The 15,729-nt window shown below is 43.4% G+C and overlaps 1 protein-coding gene across 5 annotated transcripts in view; it reads left to right on the top strand.

The window, feature by feature from the left end:
* Positions 1–15,729, top strand: part of Tmigd3 (transmembrane and immunoglobulin domain containing 3) — a 67,296-nt gene that overhangs the window by 853 nt on the left and 50,714 nt on the right. Inside the window, exon 1 of one of the 5 annotated variants that reach the window (XM_048442324.3) lies at positions 15,172–15,309. The exons of the other annotated variants lie outside the window; for them this stretch is intronic. The gene's annotated coding sequence lies outside the window, so the exon portion shown is untranslated. Of the gene's footprint in view, positions 1–15,171; positions 15,310–15,729 lie in introns of those variants that run through there. 5 annotated transcript variants of the gene reach the window in all.

Raw genomic sequence — 15,729 nt, 5'->3', positions numbered from 1 at the left:
AAGACAGCCTGACATGACGTATGTGAAGGCAGTCTGTGAGCCACAGAATGATTGACGGTTACGGGAAGCATATCCCATGAGTTCTCTTACACCTTTAATCGTTGGCTTTATTGATTGCTTATAACTGAGGGCTCTGGTAAACTTTTATTTTGTTGGAGAACTTCAGTTCTTTCCTCCTCAATGCCCCTCAAAATTCAGAAAACAAAATGTCAGCCTTCAGGAACCATCATAATTTGTGATTTCAGGAGCCATAACTCAGTGCTTCAGTGAATACCATGTGTCAATTGTTTCTTATATGGATATCTTTCCTACCCAGATTTAGACTGTAAGCTGTCGGCTACATCATCAACTTTGTTCTTTACTGGTGCTGTAGGACTGGAGTGAGGTTACTTAATCTTTTCAGTGCGAATCCTCTTATTCAAGGTATTGATACCATAATTTCTTTTGCATAGTGGAACTGTGAGGATTAAAAGATGTACTTGATGCATCTAAAGTATTGACCTAGACCTACCACACAGTAAAGCACTAATCAATGATTCTTTATTAACAAGAGCTACTAGCATAAAGCTGGGTAATGCTAGAATTGGATTTTCCTCAAATTCTTGATGGAGAAGTAGAAATAAAACTGAGAAAGCAGAGCAACTCCAAGCCAAACCTGGCTTTAGTCAATACAAACAGGAAGGTTTATGGCTTCCTGATCCAGGCAGAGACTTAAGCAGCAATAAAAGGGCACTTTATTTTCTCGGTTTGACAAGCGATAAATCTCATTTGAAATAGGCTGTGGGTTTAGGTAGAGAGGGAATATTGCCAGCATTAGTCTTGAAATGTTGATGAGATGGTTGTGGGGCATAGTGACGGGTGTAGAAATGTCACCTAGTCTCCAGGGGGCATTTTTGAAAAGTTCCCTGGACACTTTTCAGAAATGGCTAAATCCGACCTAGTAGAGGACAGGTGCTCAGAGGTGACAGCATTCCTCCTCCTTCCGGACTAACTGGAGATCCAGTGTGGGCTTGAAGGAGGGTACACAAAGTGGAGCTAATTGGGTCAGGTGCCCCACGACAGGAAGAAAGGGCTTGATGTGGGTTTAAGAGGATGCAGGGGAGTTGACATCCTCCTTGGTCTCCAAGGTAACCAACAGTGTCTCTCAGGTGAGTTGTAAGTGCACCAAGGCCCCCTTTCATCTTGTTCTGGACAACCCATTCTTTCCATTCAAACAAGTATTTATTAAAAACCCACTGTGCACCTACCCTCAGTGTCCAAGGAATATGAAATAAGAAATGAAGCCAGCATCATCAGCCTCTGCTTTCACTCTCTTTGCTATCTTTAAGACTGGTAGGACAAGGTGGGGCCACGGTGGGTGTGGAAGCCTCGTTTTTTTATTTAATTTTATTTATTCATGTACTTTATATATACACCAGAAGAAGGAATCTGATTCCATTACAGATGGTTGTGAGCCACCATGTGGTTGTTGGGACTTGAACTCAGGACCTCTGGAAGAGTAGTCAAGTGCTCTAAACCTCTAAACCACTGAGACATCTCTCCAGTCCCCTGAAAGCCTCATTTTTTTTATGACTCCCACATAATGAAGTGTGGAGAGAGAATGCTAGGCACCTCTGTCAGCCTCATCCCTCAAATTGTGGCCTTTGAATTTCTAGTACAAGGGCTGTTCCCGAGAAGGCTGTTACCCTTTGCTGAGCAAAGGGGTGTCTGTGATGACCTGGGCTGTTCTGAAAGCTGATTTGGAACTCGGTGTTTGATGTGACAAAAAAATCTTAGTCTGAAATGAGGACAGCTGGCAGTATGTTTTAGCATGGTGGAAAAGCACTGTTCAGAGTCATAAGCATACACAAGAGTAAACCTAATCACCACCCAGGCTTTTAATGTTTGAAGGCACCCCGTAAATTGATCTTAAAGATTTGAGATGGGAGGTATTTATTCCTTGGAGGCCTTCCCACTCTTGTGAGTTCTTTCTCACTTTTTCTCAACGCTTCTATGTTCATCCTGAAAACAACTGACATGTAGTTTAATTGTTTTGTGCTTAGATAACTTGATTAGTGGAGAACTGATTTCAACACATTAGAACATAATTGTAGAGGTGGTGTATGCTTAACATGTTCCAGGTTTTGTTAAGAGTAATCTACGTGAGCAAAGACTGTGTTTATATGCAATCAGTTTGAAGCCTATGGTGTTTGAATATTTTGGATAGCTGTTATGTCAATCAATGAAATTAATTGTCAATTATGTCAATTAACTGGTATGAGAGAAATGTTACTACTATTTAATTTGCTATGCCATTCTGTCTTTTTAAAAACTTTATATCGTTTACAGCAATATTATTAGTTATATAAGACTTTAGATGTTTGTGTGTCTTTAAGAAAAAGAAATGGTCATACAGTGCTCCATTTATTTCCATAAAGCAGGGGTTCCCAACCTGTGAGTTGTGGCCCATTTGGGAGTTGAACAACCCTCTCACAGGGGTCACAGATCAGATATTTACATTAGGATTCATAACAGTAGCAAAAGTACAGTTATATAGTAGCGATTACAATAATTTTATGGTCACCACAACATGAAGAACTGTATTAAAGGGTCGTAGCATCATGACGGTTGAGAGCCATTGCCATGAGTTTTTGCCAGATATTAATATAGGTAAGCCAGCTTTCAGTGAGTACATTTCTCACTCTGTCTTCCTTCCTTCCTTCCTTCCTTCCTTCCTTCCTTCCTCCCTCCCTTCTTTCCTTCCTCCCCCCCCCCACTTTGGTAGCGCTGGCTATGAAACACAAGGTCTCATACATTCTAGCCACATACTCGTCCACAGAGCTACACCCTCAGCTTTCTCTTTGCTTTCCATGTTCTAGTGTTTATCTTGTAAATAGCAAAGAGAGTGGGCCTTTAAAGTTCTTAAAGGAAATTCCTTCCGTATTGACATTCCCTGCCTTTCCTGTAGTGCTTCATGCATGCTAGGCAAGGTCAGCATCTCTGAGCTGCACCCCAGTCCATATTCACTTTTAACCAAAAGAGTTTTTAGTCTGCTCACTGGAATGCTTTATTTATTTATTTATTTATTTATTTATTTATTTATTTATTAAGTAGGCTCTCACTATGTAGCCTAGATGACTTTGAACGTATGGCAATCCTCCTGCCTCAGTCTCCCAGGTACTCAGATTACAGACCTGAGTCACCATACCCAGCTGTCTGGTTTTTCGTTACTTGAAACTTTTCTCATTCCACGTTCATTTCTGTGAGATTATTTTTTTATGAGGCGCATGTGAGCAAGGTTTGGTTTTGCCTTGGTCCTTTGAAGAACCTGCACTTCTCTGCTTTGCTTTTTCTTATGGTGTTGAGAAATCCCTGGCTGCCCAGTCCCTCTTCTCTAAGTGACAACATCACATCAACTGCTCTAACATTTTCTCTTTGGAACATGGTTTTATGTAAATATGATATGTTTTGTTATGAATTTTTTTAAACAGGAACACGCTGTGGCTTCCCAAGTGAAATAGTTGTAGCTTATCATTTCTGGAAAATTCCCGAACATCATTTTTTTTCTCCAAGTTATTAAAAATTTATAGTAAAAGTTTTGCATTTTATATAGTAAAAGTAAATGTAGGTTGATGTCCAAAAGGAAAAGAGAAAGAAAGAAAGGAAAAAAGGAAAGAAAGAAGGAAGAAAGGAAGGAAGGAAGGAAGGAAGGAAGGAAGGAAGGAAGGAAGGAAAGGAGGGCCTGATAATGTTGCTGAGTGGTCTTCTTGGTACGCATGAGGCCCCGATTCAACCCTCAGTACGGGCTAAAAACAATGTGATTAAAAAAAAAATACAAACGGCATCATACACCATCTGCTGTTTTAGCTGTGTTTAAATGGACAGTCCAGCAACATTTTGGCCTTCCACATAACACAACCATCACCGTCATTTATCCCCACACCTTTTCTTTCATCTTGCTGAACTAAGACAATTTCTTCTACCTGTCTCTAGTCCTGACAATCACCGTTCTACTTCCTGCCTCTGTGAACTCGACTCTAGGCAATTCCTGAAAGCTGTTAAAGTCTTTGTCCTTCACAGAGCGAATCATTGCTCTTAGCACTCCTTCCTGAGAACCTGTGAAAATTGCTTCTTTTGAAGGCTTAACCATATTCCGTTCCACATTCAACATTGTGTCTATTGATTTGTGTGGTATTAAACCTGGGTTGGTGGCATCTTTTGGCTATTGTGAGTAATGCAGCTACAAACATAGGTCTATACTCACCTCCTCTAGCCTCTACTCGTAAGACGAATATACAGAAGAAGCGATATTAGATAACAGGATAGTTTTGTGTTGAGAGGCACTGCTATATTGCAGGATTTTGTGGGAACAAATCTGGGGACACTTTTAACAGAATTCTTGGTCTGGGTGTTTAGAAGCATGAAAGAAATATGGATTCAGGTTCCTGTATCATGCTTGTCAGAATCCTTTGCAGGTCATGAATGTTTGGGTCTTTAATCTTACTTTTGAACTTATGTGGATCTGAAAATACCCTGTGTCCTGGTACAAAAAAAAATCCAAATTACTGTAGACCAGAAAATATTCTAGAATAGACGGCAGTTTTAGCATTTGACTTACTCTTCAGGCTTGTGCTATGAGCTTGTTTGAGTTTTGAATATTTTCTTCATTTTTTTTCAAACAAAAGATGTGTGCATAGGCTTACCCGGTAATTTGAGTGATTTATAAGAAAGGCATTTCTGACATGAAACTCTCTGGCCCATATATGTCCACAGGCCCTCAGACCTCTGAATTCTGTAACATGCCTGACTTGATATTCTGATATTTTATAAACCTTGTTTTAATTATCTTAACTAGTGGTTAAGATAAGCATTGTCATTGTCCCTGTTCCCATGTTAAAGACCAGAAAATGGAGGCATAAGAAAGTGGAGCGGTATGCCGGAGGTCTGTCGGGGTCCATAAGTGGCGGGGGTTTGAGTATGGAAACTCAGCGTCAGTATACCCACCCTTAAGCCCTCCCACCAGGCACATTCCATTTCTGCTGGGTGCCCAGTATGCTCCCATTTTTTTAAAAACCAGAATAAGCAATTTGGGTGTGGTAGACTAGGCCTGTAATCTCAGAGGCAGGGGCATTGTTGTAAGTTTGAATCCAGCTTGGGCTGCGTAATGAGTAGCCCAGACCAGCCTGAGCTACACTGTGAGACCTTGCCTCAAAAAGCAAGCCAACACTGGGTGAACAGGGGTGGGGGAGGAAGGGATGCCTGGTCCTGACTCAAGGAGGTGATGGGACAGACTTAGTTGACTTCCCAGGGAAGGCCTTACCCTCTCTAAAGAGAAGATGGGGAGTGGAGTGGGGGGAAGGTAGGGGAAGTGGGAGGAGAGGAAGGAAGGGGAACCAGGACTAGTATATACAAAAATTAAAAACTTAAAGTTGTAAAAAAAAAAAAAAAAAAAAAAAGCAAGTCAGCAAACACCCCCAAACAATCAAGCAAACAGCACAGAATGGGAACAGAACCCAGAGCCCAGAGCCCCATCAAGCACTCTGTGAGAACAGTACCTCTCGCCTAGCCAGGGGAGCATCTGTTTTCCCAGCGCTGGGGATGGAAGCCAGGACCTCACACACACCAAGTGTGTGCGCTACTCGTGAGCTCCACCTTCCAGACTTGGCACGCCTTTAACTCGCCTTAGTTCCATTTTCAGTTCGCCAGGCCAATGGTGGCCTTGAAAACAACCACTTCAATACTAAGATCAATGCCAGAGAGGGAATAATGAACGCCATTGTTTGTCCTCAGCGGATCACGCTGGTAACTCTGGTAGCTCCCTAAAGGAACAGCTCAAATGGCAGGCTTTCTCTTGCCGTGACTTCCCCACACCTGACACCGCTACCCAGGGTCATTTCTTGAGACAGGCAAATTGTTGTAACCTTTGAGACAATGGATGGCAGTTGAGGAAACCACGGTATTTAAACCAAATACCTTGGGAAGAAAGGCGGGGGTGAGAGGCTTTAGGGAATAAATGTATAGCAGCAAATGGAGGCAGCATGGCAAACTGCTTGGCTGAGTGTTGAAGGCATGACTCAATAAAGACACAGACGTCCTCTGAAAAGACTGGGAAATGTTCTTTTGTTCCGGGTGTTTGTGGAAATCTTCGTCCAACCATTACCTGACTACTAAGTTAACAAGGCAGAGACCTTAGTGAGTGCAGATGACAAATTCAGTAAGGAAACATGCTACTAGTGTGGCACAGCCATACATGGATATGGATCAGGGCAGTAGACTTGGAATCCAGGACCTTGTCCATGCTGGGCAAGCATTCTATCACTGAACTAAAGGTCCAGCATCCCCGACCCCACCTCTTCCGGACAGTCTCATGAAGTATCCCATGCTGTTCCAAAAGTTCACTCTGTAGCCAAGGCGGGCCTGTGTTTGCTTTTAATTTTATAGAAGAAAATCGGGGGTGGTGGTACAGGCCTATAATCCCAATGCTCAAGAGGCTGAGGCATGAGGATCAGGAGTGCAAATCTATTGTGGGCAACACTGTGAGACGACCATCTCAACACAAAAAAGAAAGGAGTATGTTAACATGAGGATTCCAGCATGGGCAGTTTAGAGAATCACTTTCTGATAGAGATGAGCAAGTTTAGAAAGGGAATCTTGACTTTGGAGGGCAAATGGCAAAATTGACTTGAAACACGTCAGGCTCAAACTGAAGACTGTGTTTGTCTGAGGTGTCTGGTAGATGCCTTGTGAGCATGCAGGGCTAGACCTAGAATTTGGACTTCCTGCTCTCCTCAAGGCTGTGCTGCGTCTTTTAATGAGATGGAATCCCTTTTCATTTCCCTAATGCACTGAGACATCAAGACACGGTGTCTGGGAGTTTTAAGCAAAGGAAGGACGTGGCCCAGATAAGTTTGCTTCTCCATGGTGCCTGGATCACTGAGTGGAAAACGGATGACGAGGTGTTTGTCGAGACTAGTAGTGGAGTGTGTTTTTGTTTCTGTGTTTTTCCTGTTGGCAGTGGCTCTCCGTGAAAACAAACTCATTCAGAGGAAAGTTTTTCTTTCGGGAACTCCCCCCAATCAGATTTTAGGATTAAAAAAATGCAGCCACCTATATTTGAGTTCCCATGGAATCATTCTAGCTTCCTCTGGCTCGTGGGGGCGTGGCTGTACAGATGGCACCTCACAGATGGATCAAAGAAATCGCCCCCTAACTGTATCTACAGGTAGACTTTGGTGTCAGTGTCTCACCACCTTCCAAAATTACAGCTTTTACGTCTCTTCGTGAGGGAGTAGACACACAGTTACACAGACACACCTGCCCTTCAGGAGGGCTGGAGTTCGTACTAGAACAAATCCCCACAAAGCTCGTTCGCTTGAAACAAGAGTCTCACTGCACAACCCAAGCCGTCCTTGAACTTATGCCAGTTCTCCTGCCTCAGGCTCCCAAGTGCTGGGATGGCAGGCCTGAGCCCCCACCCTCACCCACGTAGTTTTACAGCGAAATGCACAGAGGACGTCCAGTAGCAAGGAACTAAGACATCGGAGGCGTCCATACTGTTCTGTCTATGCAGGTCTGGTTAGCTCTCAGCATAATAGTTAGACTTTGTCCTCAGGGGATCAGGCATTTAAAAGGATGCTCTCAGAGATGCTAAAAACCACGCAAAAAGATTGTTTATTCATGTATTATATACGGTTATGAAAAAATATTCATGACAATTTTTAAATCTTGGGGGAACGTCTAGAAGCAAACACATGACCAGTATTGGCAAGTATTGTGTGTTGGAGAAAAGCTCCTGCCACAAGAGAAAAGGTACATACATGACTATGTTATATCCACCCAGATGTCCCCACCCTCACACATCTCTTGTGTCCCCCTCCCCACCAACTCGCTCTCCCTCAACCCTCATCTTCCTCCCTGAACAACTGCTTGATGCTCCACCCAGGAAACGGAGGTCGTGGCCAGCTGCCTGTTTCCACCCCTCAGCCAGGACAGCCTCCCACACTCGTGGAAAAGAACCTTCCTTCAATTCTTTGTTCTTTCCCCAAGCAAAACAGCCCAAAGCAGGGCTTCTATTTAAAGAAAGGCTGAGCGGTGGATGGACAGGTGTTCCTGCTGGCACAGACCTCCCAAAGTTGCCCCTCTTGCTCTCTTTGGAAAGGGGTGGGCATTTTAAAATCTCTTTCAGTTTTAGCTTACCGCATTTATCAGCAGTAAGTATGTTTATAAACACACAGTTTAGGTCTTTGTCTGTTTTGATATGGGGTCTTTGTGTGTAGCCTAAGCTGGTCTCAAACTCAAAATCCTTCTGCCTTTACCCCCCACCCCCAAATGCTCCGGTTACAGGTGCAAACCACCCGGCCCAAATCATGTCCAGTTTTTTGGTCGTCACACAGCATCTTCAGTTGCTGTTTCTTTGGCTGTGGCGGCACCATTCTCTACTGCAGGCTTTCAGTTTCAGTTCTTTTGTGGGCGCTCTCTCACCTGCCTGTCTGGGCTCTCTTCCATCCCTATGATAGTGACCATCACGTCCATGGAAGGAGTTTCCAAACTGACAAATCTCCCAGAAGTGAAGGCTTCCTTGCCTGCCTTCCTGCCTGCCAAGCATCTGTACTCAGATCGCTCCTACTTGGCATGCCATGGACTGCCTCCTCTGTGAATGCCTTACTCCTTGCCATCCAGCCTGCAAATCATCTGCTGACTCCGTTGCTCTCTTCACTGTATCTGTCAGGATTCTCTCTGGGGTTCTCGCTCACAGGGGAGCTCAGATTCCTTATATGGAGGGACCTTGAGCTCATCACTTTCCCGCCTCAAGTTCTCCAGCCCTCTCAGAAGCGATTAATCAATCCCATTATAGTTCATATTCTCACTGAAATACCCCACACCAGCTAGTGAGTCCTCCTTCCCAACTTTACCTTCTATGGTAGAAGTCTGCAAGCTGTGCCTCCTGGGTCAGATCTGGCTTGCTTCCCGTTTTTGAAAATAAAGCTGTATTGGAACATATCCACGTCCGTTCATATACATATTGTCCATGCCTGTGTTCATGCTATAGTCATAGTGGCGAACAGTTGCCACGGAGACCATCTGGCTGACGCGATCTCACAGGCTAGCTGTCTGTCTCTTTTTAGAAGAAGCTGCCCTTCCCTGGTCTAGACATTTAATCAAAGGTGTCACTCTTTTGCCACTGCCTGCTGTGTAGTAGTGGTGTCCCCTTTGCCAATGGAAACAGGACTCTAGTGCCTTTGAATCTAGTGCAGCCAGAGAATAAATTAACCCCAAACCCCGTTGACAAAGCTCATTTCTCCTCAAGGGTTTGTACTCCTGGATTTCTGATGGATGTCAAATTTCCCTGTTAGATCCAAGTAGCCAAACCTCCTGAAATTTGATTTTATAGGATTTTGAGGTGTGTTGCCTTTGTGTCTGGTGCTGGAGTGTGAGGTTTGAAAAGCAAGCAGTCCAGAAGAGAAGATGGGTGTAAGGTGGGGAAGGGAAACAGGTCCACCACCTGAAACCCACAAAACTGGATAGAGTCCCTTTTAGCATGTCACTTTTCCCAGTAGGTTTCTGTGGTGTCCACAGGAGCTAAGCGATTGCCTGACTCTGATGTCTGGAAGGAGGTGGGGCCGCTATAGACTATGACCTATATATGCCAAGTGGTGGAACTAGCAAGTATCAGCATCAGTGGCTTAGTGCTCCATCACCACCAACCTTTTCTGCATTAAAGCATCATGGCTGCTGCTTCATCTCCACCTCCAAGGCTCCTGAAAAAAGTTGCTTATGATGACAAAAGCCAGAAACACAAGAGAAAATGGTGTTTCTCCATTTTCTCCAAATGCTCCGAGAAAAACTTACAATTTTGCTATCAATTGCAAAATACCTTCTGGAGATGGTTCTGTATACCAGTCATCCAAGCACTGAGGAGGTAGAGGCAGGGGCATTGCCACAAGTTCTAGACCAGGCTGGTCTACACAACATCAGCTCAGTCAGGGTTATAGAGTTAGAAACAAACAAACAAGCAAGCAGACAAACAAATGAGAAAAACACAACCACATTTTCATTGGTTAATTTTTATTTCATTTAATTTTAAAGGATTTATTATAATTTCTGTGTGTATGAGCACATCATGTGCATACCTGTGTGCACATACATGGAAGCTAGAAGAGGGTGTTGGGTGTCCTTTTTCCACTTCCCATCTGTTCACTTGAACTCGGGGCTTGTGTTTTGTCCTCTAGGCGGGAAACTTTTAAGGCCCAGTGACCCTCTTGTCCCAGCTCCCCTTGGTACATGCAGCATGCCTAACTCCAGCTTTTAGGATTAAGCAGCATGTACTTTCAACCACTAAGCCATAGCTCCAGCCCCTATGTTTTAATTGAGCTATTTTGAATTGTATTTGATATAGTTCAGATGTGTTGTCAGATGAATGTGTTTGTTTCTCTATGTATTTGGTCACGGCCCATCTTTACCTCAGAACATAGATATGGCCTCAGGGAGACCTTATTAGCATCTGTGTGTTTCGCTGTTGGTCCTCCTTTCTATAGCTGGGAAGAACCCCGCCCACCCACCTGCACCCCCCTAACACCCTCTTCCACCTTCACCACGCACCAACAACCAGTACACTCGGCCACTCGCTGCTTCAGAATTAATGTTGTACTTGTGAATGGAGTCTAGAAAGAGTAAGATGTTTCACCTATTTCTGTAGTTCCTGGGTTTAAAAAATGATTAAGTCTAAATAACATGAAACTTACCATTAGTCTTTTTCAAATATGCAATGCAGTGATATTAAGTGTGTTTTCACTGTGGTGGGAATCATTATCACTATCTGTCATTGGATTTTTTTTCATCTTCCCTAACTGTAACTTTTTACCCACCAGGCAACAAGACTCTTCTTCTTATCTAGATCCTTGAAACCACCATCCTGCTTTTTATCCCAAGGAGTTTTGATGTGGGATGTCCTTCTGTATATGTGTTTCTCTTATTGGTTAATGAACAAAGCTGCTTTGACTTATGACAGGGCCGAATGTAGCCAGACTGAAAGACATACATGTAGAGAGGAGGTGGAGTAAAGGAGACACCATGTAGCTGCCAAAGGAGACAGGTGCCCGGCCCATGGGATGATTCCACTTGCCTTCAAGATGAGTCTTCCTCCCTAAGTCTTTCTGGAAATACCTTCCCAGACACAGTCAGAGATGTACCTCACCCATCTTCTGGGGGATTCTAAATCCAGTCCAGCTGACATGAAGATTAATCCTTACCTTCCAAATATTTCCCAAAACGTACTACTACTTTTTAATTACATTTGTTTGAATTACATTTTCTTATTTGTTGTGTATGTGGTGGGGGTGGGAGAATGTGTCCCACAGCACCAGTGCGAAGGTCAGAGGACAATGTACAAGAGTAGGTTCTCTCCTTCCATCATGCAGGTCTTGGTCATCAGGCTTGGTAGAAAATGCCATCTTGCTGGCCCCTATTTTATTTATTTGATTTATATAGCAAGTTTTTTTTTTTATCTTAGTGGGTCTGCTTTGATTTTCCTTAAGGTTGATGGTATTGAGCATCTATTGGTGATATATCAATATCAAATATATTATGCATTTGACATGTGTGTGGGAATGTGTGCACACACACGCCCCAGTGCAGGTGCAGAGGTCAGAGGAGAGTTTCCAGGAATCAGTTGTCTACTTCCAGCATCCTGGTGCTGTCCACTGAACTCATAAACTTGCACTGTAAGTGCTTTTACCCACCAGACCCTTAGCCCAGCCCAAAGTGTGAATTTTTTGGAGAGATGTCTATTCCAGTTCTCTGTCCATTTTTAAATCAAATTCATTGTTGTTGAGTTGTTGGTGTTCTTTTTTTTTTTTTTTTGAACCGGGGATATTGGCCTTCAATTCAATATAAGATCTGTAGATATTTTCTCCTAGTTCATGGGTTGCCCCTTTCGCTCAATTCCTAGTGCCCTTTTGTACATGAATGTTTCAAATTTGAAGTGTGTCATTGATCTGCTTTTCCTCTTATTACCTATGCTTTTTGTGTCGTTTAAAAAAAAAAAACCCGACAAACTGAATGCCTGATGCTCTCCCTCTTATCCAAGAGATGTTAAGTTTTAATACTTCCCCTTCAGTTTTTAATCCATCCAAGTTAACTTTTGTTCAGAATATTCAGTGTTCCAATACAGCTGCTGGAAATTATTCCCCCTTTGTCTTTCAATGTCCTTGGTACCCTTGTTGACAATAAATTGGCGGTGTACAAGGTGGCTTGCTTCTGGCCTCTCTGTTCTTCCCAGTGGTCTGTAAGTCTGCCTTGATGCTAGTACCATGTTGTTCAGATGACTGCAGCTTTACAGTAATATTTGAAATCAATAACGGTGAAACTTGAGTTTCTTTTCTCTCTTTAAGGTCGATTTTGGCTATTCACGGTTGCCATTTTTACATGGGTTTGTCTTTAGCTTTTAAAATTAAATGAATATTAACTTTATTAGTAACAAGTTACTAAAAGGCAAATTTAACAGAAAGCTGTAGCCAAATGACTCCATATGTTACCAAACGACAACTCTCCAATAGTTCCCACTCTGTACCAAATTAATCCCCACCCGCTGTAAAATGACTCAAGTTCTCCACGGCTATCTTCTGTAGAGTTACTCTTCCTTGCCATACCCTTGCTTTCTATTTCTAACCTCTTCACTGATGCCTAGTCATGTTCAGATATTCTTACCATGGCTAGGTCTCTTCAGCATATCCTACCTGCCTGCACCACCAGAGCTGGCATGGCTCGTTCTCTATGCATCGCTGTGCCGCTGCTTCGCCATTCTCTCTGCCAAAGATGCTTCCCAGGTTTCCTCAGCCTCAAATTCTTCCTAGCTCTTTCTTTAGGAATTAGGTTACCATGCCTTGTGGATAATAAATATTGTGTGGCAATTATGTGGTAATTTATCAGTAGTTCTTCAAAGGCAGCAGCTAGATTTTCTATTTTTTTTCCAGTGTATAAATTTAGTCTATGATATACAAATAACTTCTGTTAAACTTAACAGAACTAAAAGAGGTTGGAGTCGCCCAGGAAAAGGCCTGCCTCTAAGAATGGATGTTGCCACTATGGGCTAAAGGAAGGACAAGAGGGAGAGGCCCTGTGCTGCTCTGGAGATCAGGCACACTGGGACTCAGAATGTATGAATGCTTGCTACATAATAGCAGTGTCTGCTGACTTCTACAGAGGAGGCTTGGAACATTCCCCTCTTGCCAGGTCGCCACACAGAACTTCTATTCAGAAAACCTATATAAAGTTCAAGGCCCTCCAAAGGCCACTGGGCAATCATCCAATCCTTCCCTCTGGTATAGTAGCCTTTCCCTGGAGGAATGCCAGAGGCCCTGAAGACCTTTTGATTCTCCAGTGCATAGAGATAGTGGAGACATGGTTTATGCAATTTTAGTTCTTGAGACTGTAGCTATTATGATTGTTATGTGGACGAAATGGTTTTAAATCCAAAGCAGACCCAATGGACTTGAATTTTGGGGACAGCCAAGATGAAAACCAACACATTAGGATATAGTGAGTGGTGGCAAGTGTCTAGCCCAAAGATGAGGGGAGTAGGCTGGCTCAGCAACTAGGATGAGAGAAATTCACATGCTGACAGAGGTTTTCTATCCTGCCCAGCTCCTCAGTCGTTCAGTCCCAAAGAAACACACAGAGGCCTTTATTAATTATAAACTGGTTAGCCGATTAGCTCAGGCTTTCTTATTAACTAATTCTTACATTAACCCATAATTCTTGTCTGTGTTAGCCACGTGGCTTGGTACCTTTTATCAGCAAGGCATTCTCACCTTGCTTCCTCTGTGTCTGGGTAACGAGTGCAGACGCAGACTTTCCTCTTCCCAGAATTCTCCTGTTCTGGTCACCCCGCCTATACTTCCTGCCTGGCTACTGATCAATCAGCGTTTTATTAAACAAGTACGAGAGACAAATCTTTACAGGGTACAAGACCATTGTCCCAGAGCAGTCACAGGCCAGTAAGGGGTGTTTGCCAAGGAGGTGGTAACACAAAAGCTCACAGGCATACGTGATGGCTTTCCCAGGCCACTATTCCCCCCACATATGGTAAATGAGAGTCAGAATGGCTCTGTTGTTCAGTGAAGTTGATATCACCTGTGTACATGACAGGGTGTGTGTGTATGTGTGTGGTGTGTGTGGTTTTTCAGCTGAGGACTGATGTCAGGTTTTATGCATTCTAGACAGGAGGTCTAGGATGTACTTCAAGGCAGGAAGAGATCTTTTTCTATAAAGGAAGAGAGAAAGAGGGGAGGGGGAGACAGGGAGAGATGGGGGAGGGGGAGAAAGAGAGAGAGACGGAAATAGACAGGGAGAGAGAGATATGTATCTCATGATGACCTTGAATGTCTTTAGTCAAGGATGACCTTGAACTTTTGATCTTCTTTCCCATACCTTTTAAGTATTGCAATTCCAGGCTGCATTTCTGTGTCCAGTGTACATGGCACTGTAGACCAAAGCAGAGCTTTATGCATGCTAGGCAGGCACTCTACCAGCTAAACTGCATTTCCAGCCCGGGGGTGAATTTTTAATTGCCAGTATCAACCTGTTATGTTCAATTTTTGGCTCCACTTATTTTTCCTAAAAATTGAGAAAATGCCACAGGAACTAACAATGTTGTCTGAAGTAGTTTTTTTTTGTTTGTTTTTTGTTTTTTGGTTTTTTTTTTAGAATTTAAGAATGCTTTATTATTTAATTTTTTTTAAAGAAAATGATAGGACTGTTGCAGTAGTAAGGGTACATGGTTGGAGGAATTCCCTTAATTAAATCATAAAGATCAGTTCTATTTTTCACTCTGGTTATCATGGACCCCATGTATCTCCTATCTCTTATTATATTGCCTTTTTCCACTTAACATTTATGAATTTCAGATCAGATATGTCTTTTTCAGTCATGGTAAAATAAAACTGATTTTCTTGTAAATCCTATTTTGGCCACTGTAAGCGTAGATTGCCCCCTTTCTAATTCTTCAAAGTAACTCTCCACAAAAAGCCTGGTGTCCTCAGACCATTTAAGAGTGCTCACGGTGCTGCTGGGATTCGCAGCATCTTTGACTTTGATTTCCTCCAGAGAGAAGTCTCCTGTTTAAACCCCTGCTCTGTGACCAGGCACGTGTGTCACAATTGCTGTTACCATGCCAGCCTGCGTCACAGGAGGGTGCTTGGGTGTCAGCTTGCCTGCGGGTGCTTACCTGGTCCTCATCAACATTTGTGGAGAGCTCAGTGTCAGGTTAACATGCCACCAGGAGACATTTGTGAGGAAAGTATGGTCCCCGAGTCCAAACAGCTCAGAGCCCAGGTAAGAAAGACTGTAAACCAAGACGCTCATGGCAAGGTAAGCAGTCTGGAACTAGGAGTGAATGTTCAGAGTGTGGGAAGCCGTGACTCTGTGGTTGGAGAAAAAGAATTTTAAAGTGGGAGGGTGATGCCTGATCCTCGGCCTGGACGAATTAGTGTACCTCTACCAGGAAGTGTCAGGTTGTACATCTGTAATCCTAGCACTCGAAGGCCAAGGCAGAGAGTCATGAGTTCAAGTCTGTCCATCCTGGGCTTTCCAGAGTTGGGGGGGGGGGGAGAGAAAGAGAGAGGGGGTGAATTATGGTAAAACAGGAGCTGGCTAGATGGCTCAGTAGGTACAGGTACTTGCTCCCAAGCCTGAAGACTTGAGTTCAATCCTGGAGAAACCATAGAGGAAGGAGACACTGAACTCCCACCTCAT

The sequence above is a fragment of the Myodes glareolus genome, chromosome 17, assembly GCF_982192425.1.
Source record: "Myodes glareolus chromosome 17, mMyoGla1.1, whole genome shotgun sequence".
NCBI lineage: Eukaryota > Metazoa > Chordata > Mammalia > Rodentia > Cricetidae > Myodes > Myodes glareolus.
This window is presented reverse-complemented; position numbering and strand designations above follow the sequence as displayed.